The 10441-nt window shown below is 48.6% G+C and overlaps 1 long non-coding RNA gene across 1 annotated transcript; it reads right to left on the bottom strand.

Moving 5' to 3' along the window:
- Positions 1-2929: 2929 nt before the first annotated feature.
- On the bottom strand, positions 2930-9091 carry LOC135018405 (uncharacterized). The gene is made up of 2 exons (XR_010216158.1): positions 8422-9091; positions 2930-3138 (listed from the first exon to the last, which is right to left on the bottom strand). It is a non-coding gene; the product is annotated as an uncharacterized LOC135018405 (long non-coding RNA).
- Positions 9092-10441: the final 1350 nt, after the last annotated feature.

Consider the following 10441-nt stretch of genomic DNA (forward strand, 5'->3'; position numbering starts at 1 on the left):
AGGAACAGGCGGGGTCATATCTTTGGGCCCCATTATAAGCTATAGGGCAGCTGTGTGACAGTGTATACAATATGCCATTGGCCATTGCAGTAGTTCTGCTGCTGACCATTGCAGGATGACTGAGAGGATGCTGTAAATCCTTTGCTGAAATGCATGGATGCACAATGTCTGCGCAGTCTTCCAGTAATCGCTCAGCTGTGTAAATATCGGCACTGCGCCCAATTCTGCATCAGACCCAGCGTTCAGGGTTTGCGGTTTGTTATTACTTGCTATTATTGGCCTTTGGAGACCTCTCACTGTTCCATTTCTATTTCAGTGCCATTATTATGTCATTTTAATTATTGATTTGTTCAGTATTCAATCCAATGCCTAATTATAAGTGAATCATCCTCTTTCATACTTGCTCTGAGGCTGTGTTCTTAGTGTTCAGTATTGATACTGTACAATAGTTTGTGTTCCTTTGGGGACAATTTATTAATAATCTGGTTCTAGACAAAATAATTACAATTTGTCACTGTTGCTTATCGCTGGCAATATGGAAAAAAAGGATTGCCCCAATGTATTAAAACCCGCAGGTACTGGTAGGCAGTGTCGGACTGGGGTATGAAGGGCCCACCGGGGGAATGCCGTTATAGGGGTCCATACTTAGGGGTGTGGCCAGCCTACAAAGGGGGTGTGGGCAGCCTCTACAGAGGCTTGAAATACACAATAGTCTAGTGCAGTGTAATGCAACATATCTACCATGTATAATACAAGTGCACAGTCTGGAACCTGATCCCTAGAGGAAGGAGTGGGCCCTCAGGCAGTGGGGCCTACCGGTGGTTTCCCTGGTACCCCTGTGGGCCAGTCCAACCCTGCTGGTAGGAACCGATCCCTGCATTGTTTTATACAGTATGTGAAGTGATCACTAACGTGATCACATTTGTGTTTGTGAACTTGAGATGGCTACGTAGGCTGGGTTGGACCTAGAGTAACGCTGTGGGAAACTGGATCGTCTCTACTCATGGACACTAGTGGAATCAGTAACAACTGTGTGAGGTTGATAGATGATGAATAGCTGTTGCCAATCATAGGTATTGGAGGTGCATCTGGAATCTGTATGGAACTTACTGAACACACAGCTGAGGAATACTGTAGAATCAGACTTTAGGAGACTCCGGAAAAGAACTGGAATGCATGAATCACCAGAATGGAACCGGAATTCAGGAGTCACTGGACTGGAACCAGAATGCAGGAGTCACCTAAATGGTGTCTGCTGCATTCGGATATGGATCTAGAATGCAGGAGACACCGGAATGGAATGAAATGCAGGAGTCACTGGAATGGAACCGGAATATACGAGTCATCGGGATGGAACCAGAAATGCAGGAGTCACTGGAATGGAACCGGTGTCTCCTGCATTCCGGAATGGAATAGGAATGAAGGAGACACCAGAATGGAACCAGAATGCAGTAGTCACCGGAATGAAACCAGAATGTAGGAGTTACCGGAATGGAACCAGAATGCAGGAGTCACCGGAATGGAAAAAAATGTAGGAGTCAAATGAATGGTACCAGAATACAGGAGTCACCGGAATGGAACCAGAATGCAGGAGTCACCGGAATGGAACCAGAATGTAGGAGTCATCGGAATGGAACCAGAATGCAGGAGTCACCGGAATGGATCCAGAATGCAGGAGTCACCGGAATGGAACCAGAATGCAGGAGTCACTGGAATGGAACCAGAATGCAGGAGTCACCGGAATGGAACCAGAATGTAGGAGTCACCGGAATGGAACCAGAATGCAGGAGTCCCCGGAATGGATCCAGAATGCAGGAGTCACCGGAATGGAACCAGAATGCAGGAGACACCAGAATGGAACCGGAATGCAGGAGACACCAGATTGGAACCGGAATGCAGGAGAGACCAGAATAGAACCGGAATACAGGATCCAGTAAATCAACAAGATGGTATTGCACTTTACGTCTCTAGACAAGTAATCTGTTGAAGCTCACACGAAGCTTCGAAGCAGACTAAAGACAACATTGCACTGGCAATTCTTGACTACCAAGGAAGTCCTTATATTCCCCAGGCTGTCCTGGAATTGGCTGAGAGTGTAATGTGATCACAAGCTGGTTCTTAGTTGGTGTTTGATCGATCACCTGATTCAGATTGTCATGGCTGCACCCAGCAGCAGACGCTGAGGGAGAAATGGCCTGGGGAAAATCTGGGGAAATAGCCTGGAGAAAACATGGAGGCTGCAATGAGATCTAGACACTGCAGCAGAGGTAGTGCTGCTGCAGGACCCAGGTAACTTGCCTTGTGACTTAGACATGGAACACAGGTTAGTGACCCGGCGAGAGAAGATAATAGCACTATTTGTGACACTAAACCTCATCTGCTGCCTACTCTGAAGGCATTCTGAGCAGGCTATGCAACCATCCACTCACATTGCAAGTGTTCTCTGTACAATGTCATAAGAAGCTCAGTGGTATTTATGTCAGAATAGCAGCACACAAACCCAGCTGGGTGACATGACTTCACAGACAGACATTATCATCTGTGCATCCCCCACCAAGTACAGACGGGCAGCATTATGTTATCATTCATGTAATACAACCGCCTGTACTGGTTTGGCCTTAGGGCACAAGTGATGAATGCATGTGAGCCAACACTGTCACTAATGGTGACTAGAGCTGGATAACAGACAGTTTATTAGCACAAATGCTGCTTTTCTACATGTCCCGAAGCTCCTTGAATGACAAAATAAATACGAATGTCTAAAAATTCACAAATCTAAAAATAATGATTATTTGAAGGTAATTTTGTTGTACAACTTTTATAACTATAGAACGCAATGCTAGGGGGGTTGTAGTATAAATGCGCTTTATGCAATAAAAAGGGCTTAATTTCGATGTCAGTAGAACTTCCGTCAAATAATAATACAAAATCTGAAATCTAATTTTATTTTCTAAAAATGGAATAACTCTGCACGTAAACGAGGCTTTGGAATAATAGTGAGACTGGAAGATGTCTCTTACGGTGGGCTGCTCTGCCTTTTGTTTACTTGCTTGCCTTTAGTTTGTCAACCTTTGTCTCTGTTTTCTGTATTTCCTCTTTTCACCACTGGTTGGCGCTGCAGAGCACTGTGACGCCTTACTAATAATAATACAATTATAATGAATCAGTAACATTTTAACATACATTTATATTTATGAATTCATGTGTTACAATTAATGGCATATTACAGTGCAATACTGTTTATAGGTATAACAAATCATTTTCAACATCAAAACAGGCATTATTTTCTGACAATGAAAACTTATCCAGTTTGCTTTCCTATTTAGTCTTATTTCTTTTCAGAACCCCAGCATAGTTCATTTGAAATTCTCCAAGTGCGTGGGACACAAACAGCCAGGATTAGTTGGGCAAATTGGAATTGGATCATAAGTTTTATTGCTGAGGATGACTGACAGTTCCTACTTGTGCGTGTCCAGCTTGTGAGTAGGCTGTGCGTATACAGCTCTGACCAGATACAGGTGAATAGCGAGGACTAGAGATAGCCAGAGGATCTCCTGTCATTGCTTGACCTAGAATATCATTGACTGGCTACAAGATCAGGAAGGTGGTTTGAATCAGATGATTTGATGAATAGATTGGGAGATGATGACGTCAGGGAAACCCAGAATACTAATGGAGGCAAGAATTCCAGGGGATACCCAGATTATGCATTTCCTGTCCAATTGCCCTCTATTGGATGTTGAGAGATATGACATCTTTTTAAACTCATCTCCCAACGAGAGGTGGGCTTGAGCTCAAAAATGGTCAGGGGACCAATTCAGGGCTATCTTAGCAGCAGTGTAGGCCCCTGGAAAAAGCAATGCACTGGGGCCCCTAACCATCCTCCAGCGGTAGGGGTGGGAGGTGCTATCAGCTTTAATATCCTGCGGGCGATAGGGGGTGTTCTTAGCGTGTAGGACCTGGAGCAGTAATTTCTGTTAATTACTCCTTTACTGCACAGATGGTGGGAGATGGGGCAGGAGGGAGAACACTAAACTAGAAGGGGGTATTGTGCTTAATGAAGGGGCCCCAGTACAGGACTGCCAGGGTGGTAGGGGGTGTTTAATATGCAGGGGAGGGGTGGATAGTGGAGTGGACTTAATATTCATCATTTTCCGCTGGGAGGACAGCTTGCTTGACTGAAGATATCTCCAGTTCCTGGTTATATATTTCTTAGCTTTCAATGGGTTTAAAAACTAGAGAGTCCCACCTGTCAGGGACTTGGGGATCAGAGTTTTGGAGCCAGAGCAATCCCCCAACAAAAATATTGTATAAAACTGCATTCTAGGCGTGTGGAGCTGGAGCAGGGACCAGCTGCTGGAAGGCTGATATCTCTGGTTCTGGGCATAGTAGAGACAAGCTGCCAGTGTCCACCGAAAAGGGGAGAGTCCCAACTTCTGGACTATACCCTCAGAAAAACTCTAAGTCAGACAGAACCCAAGATATCTGGCTGGGAAGAGCAATTAACAGGCCACTGCTTTCAAGTTGGATATCTCTGGTTCCCCAGGGCCGATTTTAAAAAATCTGGTACGCCTGGAAAAAGGGGACCCTCAGCTATCAGCATAGGACCCTTATACTCCTGGGGCCCTTGGGCAACTGCCCATTGAGTCCATACGAAAATACCTGTTATTCTTATGTTTGTGCGTAAGCTTCTTTTCATAGTGTGAATCTTTGTTTGTCTCAAGTCAGACCTGCAATTAGGAAGCCAAGGCCGGAGATGCAACGGGTGTGTAATCCAGGGCAACGAAACGACAGTAAGGGCATGTGCGTGTTCAGTAGTCTCAAATTAATTTATTCAAATGAACAAAAACAGCATGAGCAGTTCTTAAAGTAGGGGTGGGCAAAATACGGCCCGCAAACCGATCCTGCCCGGCCCACTGCCTCCCACCAGCGAGCAATGACAAGCGGCCCGACCGGCTGAGCTGCTTGTCATTGCTCTGCACTGCAGTACCTCCAAGCTGCCAGCGGCGCCTCTCTCCCCTGCTGCTCCTGCTGCTGCGTTGTAGCAGCCTCCTCCAGAGTCCCCAGTGACAACGGCTGTGTTCAGCCGAGAAGGGGGCGGGGCTACGTGCCGGTGAGGGGGCGGGGCTACATGGGACCTCAGGGGGCGGAGCTACACGGGACGAGAGCCAGACATCTACAGATCCATCCTTCCTGCCACTGCCAGCCAGATCAGTAAGTTAATGGGAAAAGTGAAAGTGTGTGTGTGTGTGATAGTGTGCATATATTTGTGTGTGCGGGCAGTGGCGTCAGACTGTTTTTAGGTTTGGGGGAGAGATCTTTAGCTCTCGCTGTACCAACCCCTCCAGTGTTCTGTCACCATGTCACCCCCATGTTCTGTCATGTATAACCCCCCGTGTTCTGTCACTGTCACCCCCCCCCCCCCGTGTTCTGTCATTGTGTCACACCCCCCATGTTCTGTCACTATGTCACCCCCATGTTCTGTCACTATGTCACCCCCCCACGTGTTCTGTCACTGTGTCACCCCCCCGGGTTCTGTCACTGTCACCCTCCCGTGTTCTGTCACTATGTCACACCCCCGTGTTCTGTCACTATGTCACCCCCCCCCCCGTGTTCTGTCACTGTGTCACCTCCCCGTGTTCTGTCACTGTGTCACCTCCCCGTGTTCTGTCACTGTGTCACACCCCCCGTGTTCTGTCACTGTGTCACCCCCCCTGTGTTCTGTCACCGTGTCACACATTCGTGTTCTGTCACTGTCACCCCCACCGTGTTCTGTCACTGTGTCACACCCCCCGTGTTCTGTCACTGTCACCCCCCTCCCCGTGTTCTGTCACCGTGTCACCCCCACCATGTTCTGTCACTGTCACCCCCCCTCCCCGTGTTCTGTCACTGTGTCACACCCCGTGTTCTGTCACTGTGTCACACATCCATGTTCTGTCACTGTCACCCCCCTCCCCGTGTTCTGTCACCGTGTCACCCCCACCATGTTCTGTCACTGTCACCCCCCCCTCCCCGTGTTCTGTCACTGTGTCACACCCCGTGTTCTGTCACTGTGTCACACATCCATGTTCTGTCACTGTCACCCCCCCTCCCCGTGTTCTGTCACTGTGTCACCCCCACCGTATTCTGTCACTGTGTCACACACCCGTGTTCTGTCACTGTCACCCCCCCTCCGTGTTCTGTCATCGTGTCACCCCCACCGTGTTCTGTCACCATGTCACCCCCACCGTATTCTGTCACTGTGTCACCCCCCCCCCGTGTTCTGTCACCGTGTCACACATCCGTGTTCTGTCACTGTCACCCCCACACCCCCCTCCCCGTGTTCTGTCACCGTGTCACCCCCACCATGTTCTGTCACTGTCACCCCCCCTCCCCATGTTCTGTCACTGTGTCACACCCCGTGTTCTGTCACTGTGTCACACATCCGTGTTCTGTCACTGTGTCACACATCCGTGTTCTGTCACTGTCACCCCCCCTCCCCATGTTCTGTCACTGTGTCACACCCCGTGTTCTGTCACTGTGTCACACATCCGTGTTCTGTCACTGTGTCACACATCCGTGTTCTGTCACTGTCACCCCCCCTCCCCGTGTTCTGTCACTGTGTCACACCCCGTGTTCTGTCACTGTGTCACACCCCGTGTTCTGTCACTGTGTCACACATCCGTGTTCTGTCACTGTCACCCCCCCTCCCCGTGTTCTGTCACTGTGTCACCCCCACCGTATTCTGTCACTGTGTCACACACCCGTGTTCTGTCACTGTCACCCCCCCCTCCGTGTTCTGTCACCGTGTCACCCCCACCGTGTTCTGTCACTGTGTCACACACCCGTGTTCTGTCACTGTCACCCCCCTCCCCGTGTTCTGTCACCGTGTCACACCCCCCATGTTCTGTCACCGTGTCACCCCCACAGTGTTCTGTCACTGTGTCACCCCCCCCGTGTTCTATTACCCCCACCGTGTTCTGTCACCGTGTCACACCTTTCCCCATGGGCCATAAGACACTGGATAATTTGCTTGCTGCACAATAATTATCCGAAATAAAATGTTAGTGTGTAAAAGGGGGCTCTACCTGCCGTAATGTGTGTAAAAGGGGCTCTACCTGGTGTAATATGTGTAAGTGGCGCTGTGTGGCGCAATTTGAATAATGGAGACTATTGTGCAGCCTAATATGAATCTGTATTATTTTTTGCCCACACCCCTTCCACATGAAGCCATGTCCCTATATTTTTGGCAAGTGGGGGGAGCTGCTATTTTGTATGTGGCCCTCGGATACTGACAGGAAATGTCAAGTGGCCCCTCAGCTGAAATAATTGCCCACCCCTGTCTTAAAGAGACGCTTCACATGGCAGGAACCATTTTTTTCCCCATAACTACAGACTGATAAATACACAGAAGCCTTCACATATACTGTACGCATCGCAGTCCCACTACAGATCTCTGCTATACGCAGAAACACCGTAGCGCAGTGATTCCCAAACTTTTCTGAGTTACGGCGCCCTAGAGTATCAGAATTTTTTTCACGGCACCCCTAGGACAAAAATGTCTTATTGAGAAATTTAGAAAGAAATATTAAATTAAGTAGATTGTGTTGATATGTTATCCTTAGGCTCAATTGTATGGTGATGGACGAGATTTGCTTCTGTTTGTCCCCATATTTTATGATTGGCAGACACCAGCACTGGTTTTGCCTATTATATTGACCATAAATAATTAGAATTGGTCCTGGACCACAAATCCAAGGCACCCCTGCAAGTGTACCGAGGCACCCCAGGGAGCCACGGCACACAGTTTGGGAACCACTGCCGTAGCGGAACACATCTGTATATGTGGTCTATATACTAAGCCTTGGGCATAGATAAAGTGGAGAGAGATAAAGTATCAGCCAACCAGCTCCTAACTGTCATTTTTTTTAAACAGCCCGTGACATGGCAGCTAGGAGCTGATTGATTGGTACTTTATCTCTCTCTGCTTTATCACTCTCCAAGGATTAGAACATCTCCGTTAAGTGTTGAATTGAAAAAAAAAAAAGAAAAGTTAATTTTCTGTTCACAGAGCAATTCAGATGCTTCGAGCCACTTACTAGCTGCACAGTCCGGTCATTTTCTTCAATATATTTACATTGTGTGTTCCGATTTTTCGGATTTTCTTTACTGTCCATTAAGCCATACCTCCAGCCAGGGCTGGTACAACACATTCAGCAAAGTGTGCAAAGCAGGAAGATGCTCTTCCCATTCTGCTACCCTGCTGCTGCTGTCCAATGTTGCTGCCGGCTGCCACTGTGCCTGTCAAAATGCATGACAGGTAGTGGTATCGGCAGCGTGACGCACATCTCTTCCTCTCTCTTCCCCTCTCCTCAACACTGCACCCATCAAGCTGTATAACAGGCAGCGACTCTTCAGTCACTAGTCCACCCCAGCACTGACCTCCAGAGTAAGGTATCTGCCTCCTCTCTCCACCCCGCTGCACTTGTATGACAGACAGGAAGCAGAAGCAGGCTCTTCAGTCTTCAGAACCACACTAATGGGCACTACTTCTCTTGGCATTATGTGTATTAGGGGCACAACTACTGTTGGCATTATGTGTATAATGGGCACTACTACTCTTGGCATTATGTGTATTAGGGGCACAACTACTGTTGGCATTATGTGTATAATGGGCACTACTACTCTTGGCATTATGTGTATTAGGAGCACTACTACTGTTGGCATTATGTGTATAATGGACACTACTACTCTTGGCATTATCTGTAAAAGGGATGCTAATACTATACACAATATGTGTAGGGAGCACTATTACTGTGGGCATTATGTGTAAAGAGTACTACTACTGTGGTCATTTGTGGCACCCCATCAGTGCTGCCATGAACTATAGTGTGACTTTTGTGCCCCTTCCCCTGCTGAATGCATTCCTGGCTGGACACTATTAAAGTTACAGCATGGATAGGGTTAACTGTGACCTGAGTGCTGCGTCCGACACAGTGACACTGACCAGTAAGAAACAGGCGTATTGATCCCAGAGAGAGAGAGAGACGGCTTGTGCTGTGGTAGTTACAGCCGTCTTCAGAGACAGTTGGCAGTTGGGGAGCGGCCATCTTAAGGTGGGTACACACTAATAGATATATCTGCAGATCAATTGATCCGCAGATATATCTATGGATGGATTGGGCAGTGTGCTGTGCATACACACTGCCCGATCCGTCGGGGGCAGACGTCATGAACTGGGCGGGCGTGTACACACGCCTGCCCAGTTCAGCTGTCAATCACCGCCGGCCGCCGCAGCATGTGTACGGGCGGTCAGCCGACCGCCCCGTACACACACAGCGACGCGCCAATATATCGGTAGATAAATTGGCCGTCGGCTGTGCTGTACGGTCCCGCGATATATCGGCCGTTCAAGAGAACGGCCGATATATCGACCAGTGTGTACGGGCCTTTAGAAGGACAAAGAGCAACAACTTGACGCAGAGGTAGCTGCTGGTGTGTGACAGGAGTGCTGTACAGCTTATGGAGAGCCAGCTTCTATTTCCGGTGACCGGAAATCAGCATTGTAGAAGCCAATTGGTAATACCAGCCTCCTGTCTGGATCCCACTGCTTCAGATGGCGCTCGCTGACAGGCATCTAACAGAGCAGAACAGGGATGGCCTCTACTGACTGTGTGGCTGGAATCTAGGCCATGCAGCCTACCCTGCCTTTTGAAGGACAGGCCTGGAGGTAGCCCTGCTTTGGAGTAACACATTGGTAGGAGCAGAGACAGTGTCTTGCTGCAGCTGCAGACAGAGGTCAGCTCACAGTGGTTAATTGAGGCCAACCTGTCCTTTGTAACACACATCGGTAACACTGCTGCACTGTCAACCACACATGTCAAGCTCCCTCAGGGACAAAAGACAGTTTAGCTGCTTACATTGTATCTTAGCTCAAATGCTACAGGCAAGCATAGTTTTGGGACATAATGCTGCATAAGTACTTTATAAATGCAATTGCAATCAGCAGCTCCTATTATCAAAGGACACCACTAATTGACTACTACAGTTGTTAATCTACACTTAAAGGAGCATCAGCATTGCAGGGAGCATAGTGACACAGTACTCAGCTCTCTAGAGACCTGCAAGGTATAGACGTTACTGTAACACAGCTATCAGTAGCGGATCTTGCTACGGGCAAGCAGGATTTCTGCCCAGGGCGCCGCCTTCCGGAGGGCACCGCCACCGTGACAAGATCCGCTACTGGTGCCGGTGCTGTACGGTGCTGTGCGCACCCGCACTGCATTGTGGGAGCGGCACATAGACGCCAGAGGTCATAATTGATCTCTACTGTCTATGCGGTGCTATGGGAGAGACGTCATGACGTCTCTCCCATAGATCCGAGGAGCGGCGCCAGCGGCCAGAGACGAAGGGCAGCAGGGGTTGGGAAGCAGGAGCGGGGATTGTAAGTATTAATTTATTT

This window comes from Pseudophryne corroboree, chromosome 1 (assembly GCF_028390025.1).
Source record: "Pseudophryne corroboree isolate aPseCor3 chromosome 1, aPseCor3.hap2, whole genome shotgun sequence".
Taxonomy (NCBI): Eukaryota; Metazoa; Chordata; class Amphibia; order Anura; family Myobatrachidae; genus Pseudophryne; species Pseudophryne corroboree.